Raw genomic sequence first — 20000 nt, 5'->3', positions numbered from 1 at the left:
CACACACACACACACACACACACACACTCTCACACACACACACACACACACACACACACACACACACACACACACACACACACACACACACACTCCCTCGCCCTGTCGTGTCAGAAAATACAAACAATGAAAGAACTCCTCTCTTTGTCAGTGTCATACGTACATGCAGACACACACACACAAAGACACAAAAAAAGGAAATTGTTTTTGAGAAAAAAACGAAGAAAAAACTGTATTTGAGGAGACCTTGACATGTTGGAAGGGGGGGGGGGGGGGGGGGGTATGGGACAGTCATACCCGATCGAAACTATTTGGGGAAAACTGCAGCAAGCAAGATTCTGATGGAATAGTAACTTCAATTATCACTTACTTCAATAGGCGACATACTAATCGGACTCTCAGTCCGGAAAATTAGTCCTCAACGCTCCTCTACGAACTTTCCAGCCTAGCAAGTGGGACAAAGCAGATTACAAAATCGTATCTTCTCCTGAATTCAAACATAGATAGCTATGTCATGTTTACTCCAAAAATGTGCTCAGAATGAAAGAAAATAGGTTCAGTAAGTAGGCTTACTACGGTCACATTCTTCGCGGAGACTAACGTGACCTGTCTTGGTCTTCGAGTATGGCTAGCCGAGACTACATTTGATGACTGGTTTGTGGTGTTGATCTTTTAGTTTGATACCGACTGACTACATTTTGTTATATCGCTTCACGCGACTTGTTTATTCTTTCATGCGTACAGAAATACACAACCGGATTACATACTGTCTCGTGAGTTTTATGTTTCATTACGTGAGGTGTGCACGTGGTACAGATTGAAATCCCATTGTCTGTCCTGAAAATCAGACAGAACGTCATGTTCACAAGTAGGTGCACTGGTGGTTATAAGGTAAACGGACACTAATGCAAGGATTTCCTAAATAACACAAAGGTAAGCGTACACAAGGAATTCAAAAATAAATATTTGTTTTCAGACATCAAAAGTGGAGATATATTCAATAGGAGGTTATAAATAACATTCTCCACAAAATGCCTAATTTCTAAAGAAAATTGAATTTGTTCGTTTTCGTGTGGATTGTTTTACCTTCGGATTGTTCTCATTTCTTATAAATTTGAAAGCCTGAGTGTATCCAGTTTATTTTTGTTAAGAGCAGATCATATAATCCTCCGCAAAGTTGATACATTAACAGTCGGTGAATTACCAGAATATTACAGCGGAACATTTAGCTAATTACACATTCATTGCACACACTTATGGATCAGTAAACCACCGTGGATAATTTTGAGAGAAATCTGTCTCACCTGGTTCATGGTTGCTTTCAAACATGATAACCTTGTGGTATCAGATGTATATATTCAAAACTGTCTGGAAAAAATATCACGACAGCCTTCCTGTGTGAGAGTGTCACACAGTACTCCAGCATTATCGGTTAATCTATACAATTGCAGAGCTAGAAACATCAAAGGTAAATTGGCGAAAGAAATATGTGGGTATTGCTCAAAAATCGGCAAAGAGACGGAGTGACAAATGAGAGTAAAATGTAACTAACTACTTTTCCAGTTAGATAATAACAGCGGTTCATCTCATTCTAAATTTTCATTTAGAAAATGCATTATCATGTGTTGTCCATTTATCCTAGCTTTGATTTAAAAGTATTTTGCTAGACATTGCAGTGGCAGGTTATTGAATTAAGATATGGATATATATACAAGTCGCGTAAGGCGAAAATACAATATTTAGTCAAGTAGCTGTCGAACTCACAGAATGAAACTGAACGCAATGCAACGCAGCAAGACCGTATACTCGTGGTCCACCGCTCACGGCATAGGCAGTGAAATTGACAAGAAGAGCGGGGTAGTGGTTACGCTATGCTGCATAGCACGCTTTTCTGTACCTCTCTTCGTTTTAACTTTCTGAGCGTGTTTTTAATCCAAACATATCATATCTATATGTTTTTGGAATCAGGAACCGACAAGGAATAAGATGAAAGTGTTTTTAAAACGATTTCGAAAAAAAAAATTTGATAATAATTTTTATATATTTAATTTTCAGAGCTTGTTTTTAATCCGAATATAACATATTTATATGTTTTTGGAATCAGCAAATGATGGAGAATAAGATAAACGTAAATTTGGATCGTTTTATAAATTTTTATTTTTTTTTACAATTTTCAGATTTTTAATGACCAAAGTCATTAATTAATTTTTAAGCCACCAAGCTGAAATGCAATACCGAACCCCGAGCTTCGTCGAAGATTACTTGACCAAAATTTCAACCAATTTGGTTGAAAAATGAGGGCGTGACAGTGCCGCCTCAACTTTCACGAAAAGCCGGATATGACGTCATCAAAGACATTTATCAAAAAAATGAAAAAAACGTTCGGGGATTTCATACCCAGGAACTCTCATGTCAAATTTCATAAAGATCGGTCCAGTAGTTTAGTCTGAATCGCTCTACACACACACACAGACAGACAGACGCACATACACCATACCCTCGTTTCGATTCCCCCTCGATGTTAAAATATTTAGTCAAAACTTGACTAAATATAATAATATATAACATCAGAAGTTGTGAAAGAAACAATTGAAAGTCAGCAGAGACTTTCTTCTGAGAATTGTTAAAATCTCTTAGCAGAAGGAAAGAGAGAGAAGACAGTATTTCTTCACAGACAGCCAATTGGGAGCATCAGACCCACCGCAGGGGGGAACCGAGATTTTCAAAGCAAAGTCCCTCTGGGGGACGTATCACAATGAAATCTACAACTGAGGAGGACCATTGTTTTAGTACCTGGACCAGGCACGTCACATCAGTGGTCAGGTGGTACTAATGGCGAGAGCTGTCAACCCATGGTATCCAACTAAGAAGCAAACCACTCTCTGAATGGTAGCTTCTGTTGGCATGGGAGACTACCCTCATCTGACAACGCCAAGGGGATATATGTGAAGGGAAACACTTTGATTTAAGGCCAAAGTGTGGAATTGATATTTATTAAGAAAGAATTTAGAAAATTAGACAAGTTTAAACCAAGAAATTAGGTTTAAACAAGGGAAATTTGAAAAAGCCTAAAGGGAGGTAACTCTGTACCAGCCTGCAGATCCAGAAATGGATACGCGAACAAGGGAGATCTAGTTTTGAAAAGGAGAAACAGGAAAAGCTGTCAACTTTTCACTGCCAACTTTTTTTTGTGAACTTTTTTTTTTATATATTTATATAACAAAATCAAGGAAAAGAAAAGCCAAATAAAGAATTTCAAGTGGCAGCCCAAATTTTCGACCTGTTGCCAGGCCTTCCTCAGGGGCGTGTAATGGCACGCCAATTCATGCATCAATTACTAAGCAACACAATACCATGGTTATTTCAGTTACGAATCACAAAGCAAATACCTATGATATATTAATGAGCAAAAGAGAGAGGAAACAAAAAATGTGTCCCTTCACTGACAGCCCTATTGGGGAAATCAGACCCTCCTCGGACGGGACCGAGTTTCACAAAGAGAATCTGCCCCGAGGGGAGAGTATCAACAGAGGTAACTAGTCCAGAGGAGGACCATTGTTTAACTACCGTGACCAGACACGTGTTTCGACACTAATGTATCTCATCAGTGGTCTGGTGGTAGATTGTCAACCCATGGTTGTCAATATAAACTTGGCCAAAAAATATTGCAACAACTTTCGCACGCTTACAAAAGCGGTAAAACGCAATCCATTTTAGTTCAACTTTATATGCTGAAAAAGGTAATTATGTCCACCGTTTATATTATTTGTCCGATCGGTGGTAATTTGTATAGACATCCCGTTACAGCCTGTCAAACAAGGTCACCTGACCTGACAAAAACCATAGCCCCGTGTTTTAAAATCTGCAAAAAAATCAGAATGTGCACTTACCAAACACTTATGACTACCGTTGGAAAGGCCATTCAATTTCCAGTTCAGAGCATTTTGTTTGATGCACCTTACTTCTCTAGTCTTTGTGTAGCCTTTTGACAAAGGCAGTAGGGGTCAACCGTTTCAGAGGCCAAAAAAGGCACGTTTTGCGGCCATTTTTGAGGGGGTCCTCCACTCAAAGAGCCATATCTGCTCAAGTTCTCAATGAATTGCTTTAGGAATTTCAGAAGTTATGACAAAAGGCTGACCAAAATCTGTGTTGATTTTGGTGAACGTGTATACTAAGCGTGTATTATTACGCAAAGTTTCCGAAAGACCTAAACAAATATTCGTATTAATTCAGGGTTTAAGTACAAAAAATCGTGACTTTGCATGCTAAGAAAAAAATGGTTGAGGCAATCGTCCACAAAGTTTCAGGCAGATCTGAGTGCTGGTTTACATTTGCTGGAGATGGGAACGCGCACGAAAAATTATCGATCATCGTCTTTGGTACTGTATACAGTCTTCGAAGAGTTTTACAGCCGTTGGCCTGTACTGACTTGGCTGAGGTTATTTTTAGCCAGAGCGCTGTGCTGATTTGATGGTTATAAGAGTTTGCGGTTGGCGCGCGGTAGTGTGTGTGTGTGTGTGTGTGTGTGTGTGTGTGTGTGTGTGTGAGTGTGTGTGAGTGTGTGTGTGTGTTTGAGTGTGTGTGTGTTTGCCTGTGTGTATATGTGTGCGTTTGAGTCTGTTCGTAATTATGTGTGTGTTGGAGACAGAGAGACTGAGTGAGAGGGAAAGAGAGAGAGAGAGAGAGAGAGAGAGAGAGAGAGAGAGAGAGAGAGAGAGAGAGAGAGAGAGAGAGAGAGAGAGAGAGAGAGAGATGTAAATAAACAAGTTTCAATCTTTGAAATTGAAAAGCGTGAGAGAGAATGTGAGTACTTGTTCAAAACAAAAAGCAAGAATAATAATAAGAGGAACAACAACAACAATAAACTTCAACAATCAACAACAACATCAAACAAACATAACGGTAACAGCAACGCGTAACTAAAATATACGCGAACAAATATACGCGAAAAAGGATGTCGGTTATTCTTTGACAAAAGCTCACAGACAAAACAAACCTACATCCTTATCGATGAGGAAAATCAAGAGTCGAAAAAACCCACGACAAAAGAGTACATGTACATAAGAACAAAACCGCTCATCCGAACACTATAAAAAATACATTTGTGCATGACCCAAAGTTTTGTAAAGGCCCGTCCTGGTCCAGTAAGCAGTCGATGGTTGTACCCCCCCAAAAGAAAAAGAGCACACACAAAAACCAAACAAATCCACCATAATCCCAACCAAGAAGAACAGAAGAAGAACAGATACACCAAAACAGCATGCATACCCGAACACACACTCTCTCTCTCTCTCTCTCTCTCTCTCTCTCTCTCTCTCTCTCTCTCTCTCTCTCTCTCTCTCTCTCTCTCTCTCTCTCTCTTTCTTTCTCTCTCTCTCTCTCTCTCTCTCTCTCTCTCTCTCTCTCTCTCTCTCTCTCTCTCTCTCTGAGACAGAAGCAGACAAGAGGGTAGAACAGACAATTAATTAAACAGAGAGAGAAAAAGAAAGAAAGAGAGACAGAGGCTGAACTGAGCTGTAATTAACATGAGTCAATAACAACATAAGCCCCACGTGTACACACACACACACACACACACACACACACACACACACACACACACATACACACACACACACACACACAAACACACACACACATACACACACACACACACAAACACCCACACACACACACAGAGAGATACACACACACACACACACACACACACACACACACACACACACACACACACCGCACTACCGTGCGCCCGCCGCGAACTCTTATAACCATCAAATCAACAAAGCGTAACACACCGAGCACAGGGCTCCGTACCGAAATAACCACAGCCAAGTTAGCACAGGCCTAGGACTGTTAATCTCTAAAGGGACTGTATACGTTACCATTGACGGTGATCGATAATTTTTCGTGCGCGTTCCCATCTCCAGCATATGTAAACCAGCACTCAGATCTGCCTGAAACTTTGGCACCAGTTGTCCCAACCATTTTTTGTTCGCATACAATGTCACGATTTTTTGTCCTTAAACCCTGAATTAATACGAATATTTGTTTAGGTCTTTCGGAAACGTTGCGTTATAAGACACGCTTAGTAATACACGTTCATCAAAATCAACACAGATTTTGGTCACCCTATTACTACTATTAGTCATAACTTCTGAAATTTCTAAAGCAATTCATTGAGAACTTGAGCAGATATGGCTCTTTGAGTGGAGGACCCCCTCAAAAATGGCCGCAAAACGTGGCTTTTTTGGCCTCTGAAACGGTTGACCCCTACCGACTTTGTCAAAAGGCTACACAAAGACTAGAGAAGTAAGGTGCATCAAACAAAAAGCTCTGAACTGGAAATTGAATGGCCTTTCTAACGGTAGTCAGAAGTATTTGGTAAGTGCACATTCTGATTTTTTTCAGATTTTAAAACACGGGGCTATAGTTTTTGTCAGGTCGATTTTAGGGGTGACCTTGTTTGACAGGTTGTAACGGGATGCCTATACAAATTACCACCGATCGGACAAATGATATTAACGGTGGACATAATTACCTTTTCCAGCATATAAAGTTGAACTAAAATGGATTGCGTTTTACCGCTTTTGTTAGCGTGCAAAAGTTGTTGCATTAATTGTTTGGCCAAGTTTATATATGGATTCCAAATCTAAAATACATGTCCTATTCCCTTATTTTTGTCTGGTTGATATTGGAATTAAAAAGTGTAGCTGGTTTGCTGATTCACTTTACTTTCAAAATGTATGTATCTGTGACATCTGGGTGTTCCCCATATTTCTATCTAGTGCTCAAATATGCTGAAAGAAGATAGTAAAATCAAATCTATTATAAGAAAAGTGACACAGATTTGATCAATTGAAAATCAGTCTTATGATCATTTGACATTGAATTTACAAGCCCAACGACAAATTGTATTCACAGCCTATTTTAGGTTACATTTTGTAATAATTCTAAGTGCTCTCGTATACATTATGCCTCTTGTCCAGACTCGATGTTTCATGCCATAACAGGCTGACTTGCGTATAAACTAAAACGTCATGTCTTGGAACCACTTGCTTGTCCCCTTCAGCGGCTAGCAGACATATCTTTTTCTTTCTTTAGCGAAGTTTGCGCACTTGAAATGTACTCAATCATGCAAGTAGTTAAGGTCTAGACATCGTAATGGTCATATGATTTTGTATAGAATATGAAATCCGTTTGAGAGGTCAATTTTAGTGCCCAACTCTTCAACCATTACAGATTTTTGCCGGTGTCACGAACTGAAAACTCTGCTTGAACAATCCCTCTCAATGCGGTCAATGCGCATGCGCTAACATGGGGAGATTAATCAGGTCGTGAACAACCGCTGAATTTTTGAAAATAGGATTTTACGTCATTTAGAGTCAAGGTGTGTGGCAGAAACAACAAACAAGTCGCGTAAGGCGAAAATACCACATTTAGTCAAGCTGTCGAACTCACAGAATGAAAGTGAACGCAATGCAATTTTTCAGCAAGACCGTATACTCGTAGCATCGTCAGTCCACCGCTCGAGGTAAAGGCAGTGAAATTGACAAGAAGAGCGGGGTAGTAGTTGCGCTGAGCAGGATAGCACACTTTTCTGTACCTCTCTTCGTTTTAACTTTCTGAGCGTGTTTTTAATCCAAACATATCATATCTATATGTTTTTGGAATCAGGAACCGACAAGGAATAAGATGAAAGTGTTTTTAAATTGATTTCAAAAATTTAATTTTGATCATAATTTATATATTTTTAATTTTCAGAGCTTGTTTTTAATCGAAATATAACATATTTATATGTTTTTGGAATCAAAAAATGACGAAGAATAAGATGAACGTAAATTTGGATTTTTTTTTTAACAATTTTCAGATTTTTAATGACCACAGTCATTAATTAACTTTTAAGCCACCAAGCTGAAATGCAATATCGAAGTCCGGCCTTCGTCAAAAATTCCTTGGCCAAAATGTCAATCAATTTGATTGAAAAATGAGGGTGTGACAGTGCCGCCTCAACTTTTACAAAAAGCCGGATCAGACGTCATCAAAAGTATTTATGGAAAAAAATGAAAAAACCCACCGGGGATATCATTCCCAGAAACTCTCATGTAAAATTTCATAAAGATTGGTCCAGTAGTTTGGTCTGAATCGCTCTACACACACACACGCACAGACAGACAGACACACACACATACACACACACACACACACACACACACACACACACACACACACACACACACACACATACACCACGACCCTCGTCTCGATTCCCCCTATATGTTAAAACATTTGTGACCCTCCACCACGAAATGAGTCACATGTCACCTTTGCATGATTTTCATATTTTTACATTTTTCTAAAGAGTTTGTTATGCTCTATCCAGTGGTGAAAACCGTTTCAGAAAAGAGCGAAAACTGTTTGAGTTATAAGCCTGTGACTAAGGTGACCCTCACACTGTTACCAGACACTCCCCGGACTTATATTAAGCCTAGCGCAGAACCGCGCGAGGTGACATGCGACTCATTTCGTGGTGGAGGGTCACATTTAGTCAAAACTTGACTAAATGTAAAAAGAAGTATTTGATTGGTGTTAAATGTGTGTTTAAAATTTCAAAATATTTCTGAACTTTTCCCCTTGTTTTCTGTCAACATTTCATTCGAGAGCAAGAGGTTTGCATCCAGGTAACCTGCTAAACCAACAACATCTTTTTTGACAATGTATGTTCCAAATCCATCTCATGTTGATGTAATCTGAATGCAAAATTCCTTTTACTTCTCCTGTGAATTTTGCAAAATTGAAATATACGTAGTATTCAAATGTTTTGTAAAGTAACCTCACTTGTTGTTTTTAATTTGTTTATTTTGTTACGTTAGCAGTATATCTGATTCAGATGTATTCAAATATGCACGTTGGTTGGTTGCATTTAGAATCTAAACATTGTAATGGTCATATGTGTTTGTATAGATTATAAAATCCATCTGATAAGTCGATTTCAGTTGCCCACTATACCACCAGTACAAGTAATTACCTGCATCAGAGAACATACCATATCCTGTACAAGCAGTACCATCCGCGTACCATCCTGCCTTGCCATGACGGCTGTAACATCCGCTCACATCATTTCCGGCTGCGCTGAACTTTCGGGGTGGGTTTCCCAAAAACCCGTCACCGCCACTACTGAACGAAATATCATAGGAACTGGATTCTGGTCCAATTTTTACGTTTTCGTAAGAGGATCCACCAAAATGGAACATATAAATGTAGAGTTTATATTTCGCTTGTAGCAAGAGGTGGTGTAGATTCTCCAAGCCGATGAAATAATTGTCGGGGTCGTTCTGGTTGGACTCAAGATTTCCTTTGAAATGGTTCTTGCATGACGTCCAGTTCTGAGGGAAATCGCCATATTTATTCCGTCGTAATACAACTGTCATAGGGCTGCTGGTGAACTTGCATCTGACCTGAAACGGAGACACTGCATCAGTTTTATTTAACCATTTAATCTTTGAAACTTACAATGTTTTTCTGTATTCCAATCATACAATGTGTTTCCACGAAGCACCGTTACTAATCAGTTGCTGTTTCTGTGTATGTCACCCCCCCCCCCCCCCCCACCTGCCCGGAACCCCCACCACCACCCCCAGCCACCCCAAACCCCACACACCCTACTCTTAACTATTAAGTATGACCGTTGTCTATTTTGAAAAGAAGAGTCTTTCTATAATAAGATTTCTGCTTTTGTACTTGAAACAACAAAACTTGTGGGAGTTTCTTGAACACTCAGAGAACTGCTGTGTTCCGTGAACCATTCCAGGCGAATTTTGAAAATATGCGACTGAGCGCACCACAAAAAAGAAGAAAAAAAGAAGAAGAATTAAATTGATTGTAATTTGCCAAGATCCGATATAAGTCGTTAAAAAATGTAAAAATAAGTTTGTTCATTGTCCTGACTGATATTACGAGTGATGCTCCCTCCACTCGTGTTCCTTACCTTTGCCTGTTTGTCCAAAAGAAAACGCGAGTTGCAGAAAGAAGCACTTAAGTAATACTCTGGACAGAAAAAAATCGCTGAATTCGAGAAGAAAACAAAATCACATACACGCGCCCAGAAAGCGTTATACAGGGAGTACCTCGAACTAAGAAAGAAACGAAGACACCTTTACTCACCAGGAAAGGACTGGGCGCCGAGTTGGGCTGGATGTACATGACCTTAAAGTTGTTTGACTGGTACCCGTCCTTGATGTATGGTTCGGCACAATCTGTGACGACAATACAACACAATGACAAACAAGAACAACAAAACTTGTAGCAGAAGCAAAAGTAGCATCAGCGCAGCATCCAGCGCGGCAGTAGCAGCAGCAGCTGCTGCAGTAAGAGTAGCAACTGTAGTCGTAGCTGTTGAAGTATGTCACGTATTTGAGTTGAAGGATGCTCTTGTAATGTAACTCATAGACAAATATGCTTAGAGACATTTTACTCAAGAACTTTATCAAGATCTTTCAATACCGTTTTTATCTCAAAATCTGGTTCCTCTCAAAAAAAAAAGCCGCACCAGTTTCCACTTTGAGAGAAAATCCCGTATCAGTAACTTACCTCGTATGTACTGGTGACAACGGTTTCCTCTGAACCCCACAGGACAAGCACATGATGAATCAAGTACATCCGGAGTTCCACCATTTAGACAGAACTCTGTTGTCGTCGGCTGTTCTGTTGTAGTCGGCTGTTCTGGTGAAGTCGGCTGTTCTGTTGAAGTCGGCTGTTCTGTTGTAGTAGGCTGTTCTGTTGTAGTCGGCTGTTCTGTTGTGGTCGGCAGTTCTGTTGTAGTCGGCTGTTCTGTTGTAGTCGGCTGTTCAGTTGTAGTCGGCAGTTCTGTTGTTGTCGGCTGTTCTGTTGAAGTCGGCTGTTCTGTTGCAGTCGGCTGTTCTGTTGTAGTCGGCTGCTCAGTTGTAGTCGGCAGTTCTGTAGTAGTCGGCTGTTCTGTTGTAGTTGGCTGTTCAGTTGTAGTCGGCAGTTCTGTTGTAGTCGGCAGTTCTGTTGTTGTCGGCTGTTCTGTTGAAGTCGGCTGTTCTGTTGTAGTCGGCTGTTCTGTTGTAGTCGGCTTTTCGGTTGTAGTCCGCAGTTCGGTTGTAGTCGGCTGTTGTGTTGTAGTCGGCTGTTGTGTTGTAGTCGGCAGTTTGGTTGTAGTCGGCTGTTCTGTTGTAGTCGGCAGTTCGGTTGTAGTCGGCAGTTCTGTTGAAGTCGGCTGTTCTGTTGCAGTCGGCAGTTCTGTTGTAGTCGGCTGTTCTGTGGTAATCGGCAGTTCTGTTGTAGTCGGCTGTTCTGTTGTAGTCGGCAGTTCGGTTGTAGTAGTCGGCTGTTCTGTTGAAGTCGGCTCTCCTGTTGTAGGCGGCTGTTCTGTTGTGGTCGGCTGTTCTCTTGTAGTCGGCTGTTCTGTTGTAGTCGCCTGTTCTGTTGTAGTTGGCTGTTCTGTTGTAGTCGGCTGTTCTGTTGAAGTCGGCTGTTCTGTTGTAGTCGGCTGTTCTGTTGAAGTCGGCTGTTCTGTTGTAGTCGGCTGTTTTGTTGTAGTCGGCTGTTCAGTTGTAGTCGGCAGTTCTGTTGTAGTCGGCTGTTCTGTGGTAATCGGCAGTTCTGTTGTAGTCGGCTGTTCTGTTGTAGTCGGCAGTTCGGTTGTAGTAGTCGGCTGTTCTGTTGAAGTCGGCTGTCCTGTTGTAGCCGGCTGTTCTGTAGTAGTCGGCTGTTCTGTTGTAGTCGGCTGTTCTGTTGTAGTCGGCTGTTCTGTTGTAGTCGGCAGTTCGGTTGTAATAGTCGGCTGTTCTGTTGAAGTCGGCTGTCCTGTTGTAGCCGGCTGTTCTGTAGTAGTCGGCTGTGCTGTTGTAGTCGGCTGTTCTGTTGTAGTCGGCTGTTCTGTTGTAGTCGGCAGTTCGGTTGTAATAGTCGGCTGTTCTGTTGAAGTTGGCTGTCCTGTTGTAGGCGGCTGTTCTGTTGTGGTCGGCTGTTCTGTTGTAGTCGGCTGTTCTGTTGTAGTCGGCTGTTCTGTTGTAGTCGGCTGTTCGGTCGGCTGTTCTGTTGTAGTCGGCTGTTCTGTTGTAGTCGGCTGTTTTGTTGTAGTCGGCTGTTCTGTTGAAGTCGGCTGTTCTGTTGTAGTCGGCTGTTGTTTTGTAGTCGGCAGTTCTGTTGTAGTCGGATGTTCTGTGGTAATCGGCAGTTCTGTTGTAGTCGGCTGTTCTGTTGTAGTCGGCAGTTCGGTTGTAGTAGTCGGCTGTTCTGTTGAAGTCGGCTGTCCTGTTGTAGCCGGCTGTTCTGTTGTAGTCGGCTGTTCTGTTGAAGTCGGATGTTCTGTTGTAGTCGGCTGTGCTGTTGTAGTCGGCTGTTCTGTTGTAGTCGGCTGTTCTGTTGTAGTCGGCTGTTCTGTTGTAGTCGGCTGTTCTGTTGAAGTCGGCTGTTCTGTTGTAGTCGGCTGTTCTGTTGAAGTCGGCTGTTCTGTTGTAGTCGGCTGTTCTGTTGTAGTCGGCTGTTCTGTTGTAGTCGGCTGTTCTGTTGTAGTCGGCTGTTCTGTTGTAGTCTGCTGTTCTGTTGTAGTCGGTTGTTCGGTTGTAGTCGGCTGTTCGGTTGTAATTGTCTGTTCTGTTGTTTGCGGTATCTCATGATGTTCTGTTGTAGTCGGCTGTTCTGTTGTAGTCGGCTGTTCTGTTAACGTTGTAGTCGGCTGTTCTGTTCTTGTCGGCTGTTTTGTTGTAGTCGACTGTACTGTTGTAGTCGGCTGTTCTGTTGTAGTCGGCTGTTCTGTTGTAATCGGCTGTTCTGTTGTTTGTGGTATCTCATTATGTTCTGTTGTTTGTCGTATCTTTGTCATAGAATTCTGGAAAGCACATCATTATCATGGTTTGTGTGGGTTACATACAATTCTCTAATAATTCTTACAACGATAGTAATACTGTAGTAAAACCTTGTATCCAGAGCACCAACGATTACAATTACATGCTGTAATGGCTATAACATGATGGACCATGTTTATACTAGTCACAGCTTACCATGCATCTAATACTTGAAAATAAAATTTTAAAAAAAAACCTGAGCGGTATTAAGTAGACGCCCTCGAATTGCACTGTGGAAGATGGATAAGGCCTCATTGGTTGTCAGTTATGTCTAACAATTGTTTATGTATTAACTTGTATATTTATTTACGAATTCATTGATGTATTTGTTAATGCATTTTCTGTTTATGTGTCTACTGATTTATTCCGTTATTCGTCATTTTATTTACCTATTTACTGCTTATTTATTTAATCCTTCATTTTCAATCGTGTATTTATCAAACCATGTACTTATTCATACACTTTTGAATTTACTTATTTATTTAGTTAGTTAGTTTGTTAGGTATTCACTTATTCTTTAAGTTATTTACTTTTTAATCAATTAACTTATTGATTTATTATTCATAGTTTTACATTTTGTAATTGAGAGACAGACAGACAGAGGGAGAGACATAGAGAGAGAGAGAGACTGAGAGAGAGAGAGAGAGAGAAAGAGAGAGAGACAGAGAGAGTCACAGAGAGACAGAGAGAAAGAGAGAGAGAGACATAGAGAAAGAGAGAAAGAGACGAGAGAGAGAGAGAGAGAGAGAGAGAGAGAGAGATTGAGAGAGAGAGAGACTGAGAGAGAGAGAGAGAGAGAGAGAGAGAGAGAGAGAGAGAGGGGGGAGAGAGATGATGATGATGGAACTTTATTTTTCAAGGATAGAGGTTTAAGGCGACGCCTTTTCTTACAACCGGTCCTTACTTCTAAGAGAGAGAGAGAGAGAGAGAGAGAGAGAGAGAGAGAGAGAGAAAGAGAGAGAGAGAGAGAGAGAGAGAGAGGGGAGAGAGATAGAGAGGGGAGAGAGAGAGAGAGAGAGAGAGAGAGAGAGAGAGAGAGAGAGAGAGAGAGAGAGAGAGAGAGAGAGAGATACCTTTTGAACGTAGTAGCACTTTGATTGATCAGCTGCAGTGAGAATTTCACAAGCCTGCTGCCCAAAAGTCCATTGACACATAACCTCTCGATGTGGGCCTAAAGGGCATATGTTTGCACCCCAGCATCTACCGTCAGATAAGCAATTTCCAATGCAGTCCACTGAAGAACGAAAAGGAATCGTTGGACCTTCGACATCTGCCATCACACCTTTGCATTTTGTGTAGTATTCACCTTGCACAATTCCTTCAGTTGCGTTCTCTGCAGCCAAGAAGCTTATTTTGAAGAGTATTAGTATCAGAACCATCGAAGTTGGCGAAACTGTCGGCATGATTTGGGGAAAGATAGAAGTCTTTTGTGTAGTATTACGTCAGTGTGCTTACCCTGAACTGCTTGAATTCTCTTTTTTTCTCTTGAAGATCAGCGCAAGAGTAATTCCGAAAACGCACGATTGATACACGAAATTAAAAAAAAAAATCAATGGTTTAAGATCTTACAAAAGAATGTCCTGCATTCAATACAATAGAGAACAGCTTTGTCAAGTGTAACAGAACAACGGAGGACGTGATAAAATCCTTTGCGTTTTCTGTATTATCCCACACCACAGAATACGTAGAGTACACTTTGATGTGAAGAACTGAGGACAACTGTTACATGTCAGACATATGAGAACGGTATGATCCTCCAGCATTTTTAAGCTGTCTTATAGTTTGCAAGAAGATTGATGATGATGCTCTTACCTTTTCACCTTCCGCATAATATTAAAGGTCTATGAAGTCCTTTGCAAACATTTGAAAACAGAAACTTACTGCGTCACACGATCTGGCTATTCGGTTTGGAAAACCTGCAGTTTGCAAATCACTTTCCGATAGCATAAAAGTTGTGGACCAGACCCTAGACTTCAGATGGTCAGTCAATGTAGGAACAACAAATCTATGTGTTATTCAGTGCATGGCACTCCATGCAGCAACTCCATGTGATTTAATCAAAACATCACGACCTCACAGGGAAAAATCACATCCGAGTGGACAATTTTTAATAAAGCGTCTCTGTTCAACGAAAAGAAGTAAAGTGTTACTTTTTTACAAGCCATGATATTGTATTGGAGTAGATATTTTGATTTTCTCAATATAACGCCCAACTTTCTTTCCCTCAAAAAAAGGAATGAATTACAGAACTAATGTGTTATAAATGTTCTCATAACTTGGTACGAGGTAAAATCGGAAATACTGGAACGAACTATTTTGGGCTTTTTAAACACAATTTAAAATTTCTGTCGATTGCCACAGAATTACAGAGAAGCTTCTTGCTAAAACGGACACAAATAATAATAAGATTAGCACCCAGCGTTCAGTCATCAACGTTGCATTGATGTTGCCGAGTTAAATATTGGTTTTGGGTCATGCAGTTATGGTAACATAGCTTTTAATTACAACAGAAGAATCCCAAGCCTCGCGCCCCCTAATTGGCGTAGAGGCGCGTCCCCCGGGTGGTGGATGGGGGAGCCTTCTCTACTAACTTCTGAGAGAAGGTCGCATCACTCTCGATGCCGTGAACCTAGTTAGGATCTTTTTCTTGTTTCTTCTCTATTTCTGCCTCCCCAAAGTCCTTTTACTTTCCTTTTCTCACCCATAAAATTCTTCACTTTTTACCCTTGTTAAGTGGTTCTTGTATAGAATATAGTCAATGTTTGTAAAGATTTTAGTCAAGCAGTATGTAAGAAATGTTTAGTCCTTTGTACTGGAAACTTGCATTCTCCCAGTAAGGTCATATATTGTACAACGTTGCAAGCCCCTGGAGCAATTTTTTGATTAGTGCTTTTGTGAACAAGAAACACTTAACAAGTGGCTCTATCCCATCTCCCCCCTTTCCCCTATCCCATCTCCCCCCTTTCCCTCGTCGCGATATAACATTCGTGGTTGAAAACGACGTTAAACACCAAATAAAGAAAGAAAGAAAGAATCCCAAGGAATGGCTTTGGAGGATCATCGGCGCCATGCTAACATCCACTTCGTAATACAGATGCAGAGAATGCATATCTGGTTGGACGAAAGGGCAAATCCTGTGCTTGAAATCGCGCAGACAATAAGCTCGATGATGTAGGCTACATATGTTAACCAGCTGTTTGTTGTTTTTGCCGTTGGCGTTTGTTTTTGTTTGTTTTGTTTGCTTTGTTTTTGTTTATTTTGTTTTTGTGTATTTTGTTTTTGTTAACCTCGTCGAGTTTGTCTACATTCTTATCAGTTGCCAAATGAATAAAAGTGAAATCTTTTATGTCAGATTTTGGCTCGAGGAAAATCATGTACACTCACAAGCACAGAGTAAATAACAAAATGGCCCTTAATAAACATATTAATTGGCTCATAGGGCTCAGAATACTCTTGAGAAAAACTTGGAACTATATTCCTAAAGGTAGACATAGGACCAGTGTTTTTTTGTTATTTTTCTTCCCTTAAACGGAACACGCATTCATAAAACTTTGTGTACAGACTCTTTTCGGTGTCCGAACCTCCCCCCGTGTGCACTACATTGGGTGTGCACGTTAAAGATCCCACGATTGACAAAAGGGTCTTTCCTGGCAAAATTGCTTAGGCACAGTTAATAATTGTCTACCTATACCCGTGTGACTTGGAATAATAGGCCGTGAAAGGTAAATATGCGCCGAAGTGGCTGCAATCTACTGGCCGTATAAAATGTCATCTCACACGGCATCACTGCAGAGCGCCTAGAACTGTACCCACGGAATATGCGCGATATAAGACTCATTGATTGATTGATTGATTGATGATACAGTGGTTCAAGAAAGTTCAGCATTTTGTACTGAATTTCAATTTCAGCAATCTTTCAACGGTAAACTTACATTTACTTGTCTTTGCATACACCCAAACAAGAAGTACACATAAAATATACTGAAAAAAGTGTTCAATAAAATCAGCTTGGCAAAAGTATTCAACAATTTGCACTGTCATGCTGTTCGTCATACGTCCAATATCTCAAGCGAAGGATCACATTGTGAGGTAACGATTTGCTCTCAGGTCCTCCAAAGACGTGTCTTTGAAAGTTTTCTTTCTGGCAGTAAAGACCATCTCAGGTGCCACAGGCAATATGTTTTGGATCTGCCAATATTGAATATGTAAACAAATTGAGAAAGTAATACCTTCGACATTGATGATGATATTGCATTACTTTCTTTACATGAAATAGCTAGTTCCGCACAAAAAAAGAGAATGACACAAAATAAAATAACATTAAATGAAAGAGAAAGATATGAATTAAAAAAAAAGAAAATAGTATCAAATAACTAGTAGGAATATATGAAATAAAAGTGCAGCTATCGTCACACGGAAAAGTTTTCAAAACATAAGTGGGCTGCATTATACCGTTGGAAGGCAAATCAAACAAATACAAAAATCAATATGCTTTTTCAAATATCTCATGAAGCTACTGCTGCTACTGCTGTTGTTGTTTCATTTGTTGTTGGCTGAGTGTGTGTGAGCTAATGTGTGTGTGTGTGTGTGTGTGTGTGTGTGTGTGTGTGTGTGTGTGTGTGTGTGTGTGTGTGTGTGTGTGTGTGTGTTGCTATCAAGATTCCTGTGTGAGAGAGGTAATGTCTTTGTTAAAACTAACTTGCTCACGGACACATTTGTTTCTTCAGAAAATGCACAACTGGCTGCAAAAACGGTTAAATGCGTCCCCATGACGTATATGTCGAGCAAGTCAATACTACATTATAACTAAGACTGCTTTTTCTGAAAACAGCTACCGTTAATCAATAGAAGGAATTGGTTGCATGCGTCTTATTGTTGACATTTAACTGAATATTGGATCTTTCTGGGTTTTTGGTTGTAGGTTTTGTAACAGACACACGTATTACGGTTAAAACAGATTCTGTTGGACATCACATTGCCGAAGCAGCATCACGGTGTTCTTAGATAGACGTACCGACAAGCAGACGAGAGAAGGTCTAATGACCACGTATCGCATTGAGTACAAATGCATGTTAGAAGAAAAGAAGACGAAACTTTACCTTGACTAAAGGGAGAGAAAAAAAAACACAGAAAACAAAACAAACAAAACAACACTGAAAAACAAAAGCAAGTCGAAACGAAAAAAAACCGGTTGAACAAAATCGGACGGGAAAGTGAATAAGATAGGCATTTCATTACCAAAAGCAATACCGATCAAAAACATGATGCTTATATTCATCTATGTTCTCATTATCATCTCAAAACTGCCTTCAGTTACCAAAGCAACATCCTCGGTCAAATTTGATCAGTACAATGTTTGCCCGAAAGGGTTTTTGCGCGAAGAACAGAAATCTGAACAGTTCACGGCTCGTTCTCGCATGGACTGTATGACCCGGTGTTCTGATACTCTGGGTTGCCATGGTTTCAACGTGTGTCCTGGGGAGGTGCCAGAACAGGTGAGCTGCGGCCTGACCCAGGAGTTGTCATCTGGTTCCTGTGGTGGTCTTACTGCTGAGAACTCATCTCAATGTTATCATGTTCTGAAGGCAAGTATTAAAGCGCGAGCGAGCTTGAGATCTTGAGAGAGAGAGAGAGAAATAGAAAGGAAGGAAGAGAGAGAGAGAGAGAGAGAGAGAGAGAGAGAGAGAGAGAGAGAGAGAGAGAGAGAGAGAGAGAGAGAGAGAGAGAGAGAGAGAGAGAGAGAGAGAGAAACTGAAACTGAAACTGAACCTGAACCTGAAACTGAACTTTATTACAAAAGGATAGAGGTTTTAGGCAAAGCCTAATCTTACAACCTGCCCCGTATACCTTAGAGAGAGAGAGAGAGAGAGAGAGAGAGAGAGAGAGAGAGAGAGAGAGAGAGAGACAGACAGACAGACAGACAGACAGACAGACAGACAGAGAGTCATAGACAGATAGAGCCATGTGGAGATACAGGGAGGGAAGGAAGGAGGCAGGAAGGGAGGGATAGCGGGAGGGAGACTGACATTATCAATAAAAGAATAAGAAGCACAGCAGAAACATTATCACACCGAACAGTGGACCTTGCTGGTTTTGAATAAAATCAGTTTTCAGAAACGAAACGAACATTGTTGTTTCTGCACAAAAGTTACAGTAGTGAGCCTTTTAAGATGTGTGTTATGTTTTGTAATTGTTTTAAACAAACGACAGGCAGAAGAGAAATTGTCGTCCACCACGCCTCTGTGGTGTCGGAACGGAGGAACACTCAACGGAGATAAGTGCGACTGCCCTGTTCAGTACAGTGGGCGGGCTTGCCACCGCTTGATTCGAGGTAATAATTGTACAGTTTTCTTGTCATTTCAGAATTTGTGTTCTTTCTTTTGAGCATTGCTTATACTCGGATATTTTTTTTGTTTTTTTGTTGCTGTTGCTGTTGTTGTTGTTGTTGTTGTTGTTGTTGTTGTTGTTGTAGGTCTCTGTGTGTATGTGTGTGGTACTTAATGAACCATTGTTGGCCTAATTGTTTTCAGAGGCTTTTGTTTCAAGAGCGCCGGTAGCAGATTGAAGAAAAAAGCTCGTTACCTTTTCCCAAGAAAATTGAAAATATTCGACTGACCCTATGTATTTACTTACAGTGTGTGTTTGTGTTTGTGTGTGTGTGTGGGTGTGTGTGTGAGTGTGTTTGTGCGCGCGCGCGCGCGCGTGTGTGTGTGTGTGTGTGTGTGTGTGTGTGTGTGTGTGTGTGTGTGTGCCTGTCTGTCTGTGTGTCTGTGCGTATGTATAGGTGTCACACAACTCAGTAAATAAGTATAGACGTTTATCAAGGTTACTTTTGCTTACGCCAATGGTTTTTGTATTTTATATGTTGATTAATTTATCTTCTTTCACCTCTTTTTCATTCTTTCGCTCTTTTTTCAGATTGTTCCGAACCTTTCGAGAACGGGTATCGTACAGACATGGATGGGGCTTACTACATTCAGCCAGACACAAATGAAAATGCTTTCCTGGTAAGTGGAGCACTATATATTGACTTTCTTTGTTTAAATATCCCTTTCTGTATAATGTAGGATGATGTTTATGTCAAACAATGACAATTTGGACCGCACAACTAACTTTGCTTATATCAAATGC

At 40.7% G+C, this 20000-nt stretch overlaps 2 protein-coding genes across 4 annotated transcripts in view; both read right to left on the bottom strand.

Annotated features, from left to right (window-relative positions):
• Positions 1 to 20000, bottom strand: part of LOC138948791 (fibropellin-1-like) — a 334700-nt gene that overhangs the window by 171448 nt on the left and 143252 nt on the right. The gene's annotated exons all lie outside the window — the stretch shown is intronic.
• LOC138948792 (folylpolyglutamate synthase, mitochondrial-like) overlaps positions 1 to 20000 on the bottom strand; it is a 324370-nt gene that overhangs the window by 278901 nt on the left and 25469 nt on the right. The gene's annotated exons all lie outside the window — the stretch shown is intronic.

Source organism: Littorina saxatilis, linkage group LG15 (genome assembly GCF_037325665.1).
Source record: "Littorina saxatilis isolate snail1 linkage group LG15, US_GU_Lsax_2.0, whole genome shotgun sequence".
Taxonomy (NCBI): domain Eukaryota; kingdom Metazoa; phylum Mollusca; class Gastropoda; order Littorinimorpha; family Littorinidae; genus Littorina; species Littorina saxatilis.
The sequence above is the reverse complement of the archived record's forward strand: the minus strand, read 5'-3'. Positions and strand labels throughout refer to the sequence as shown.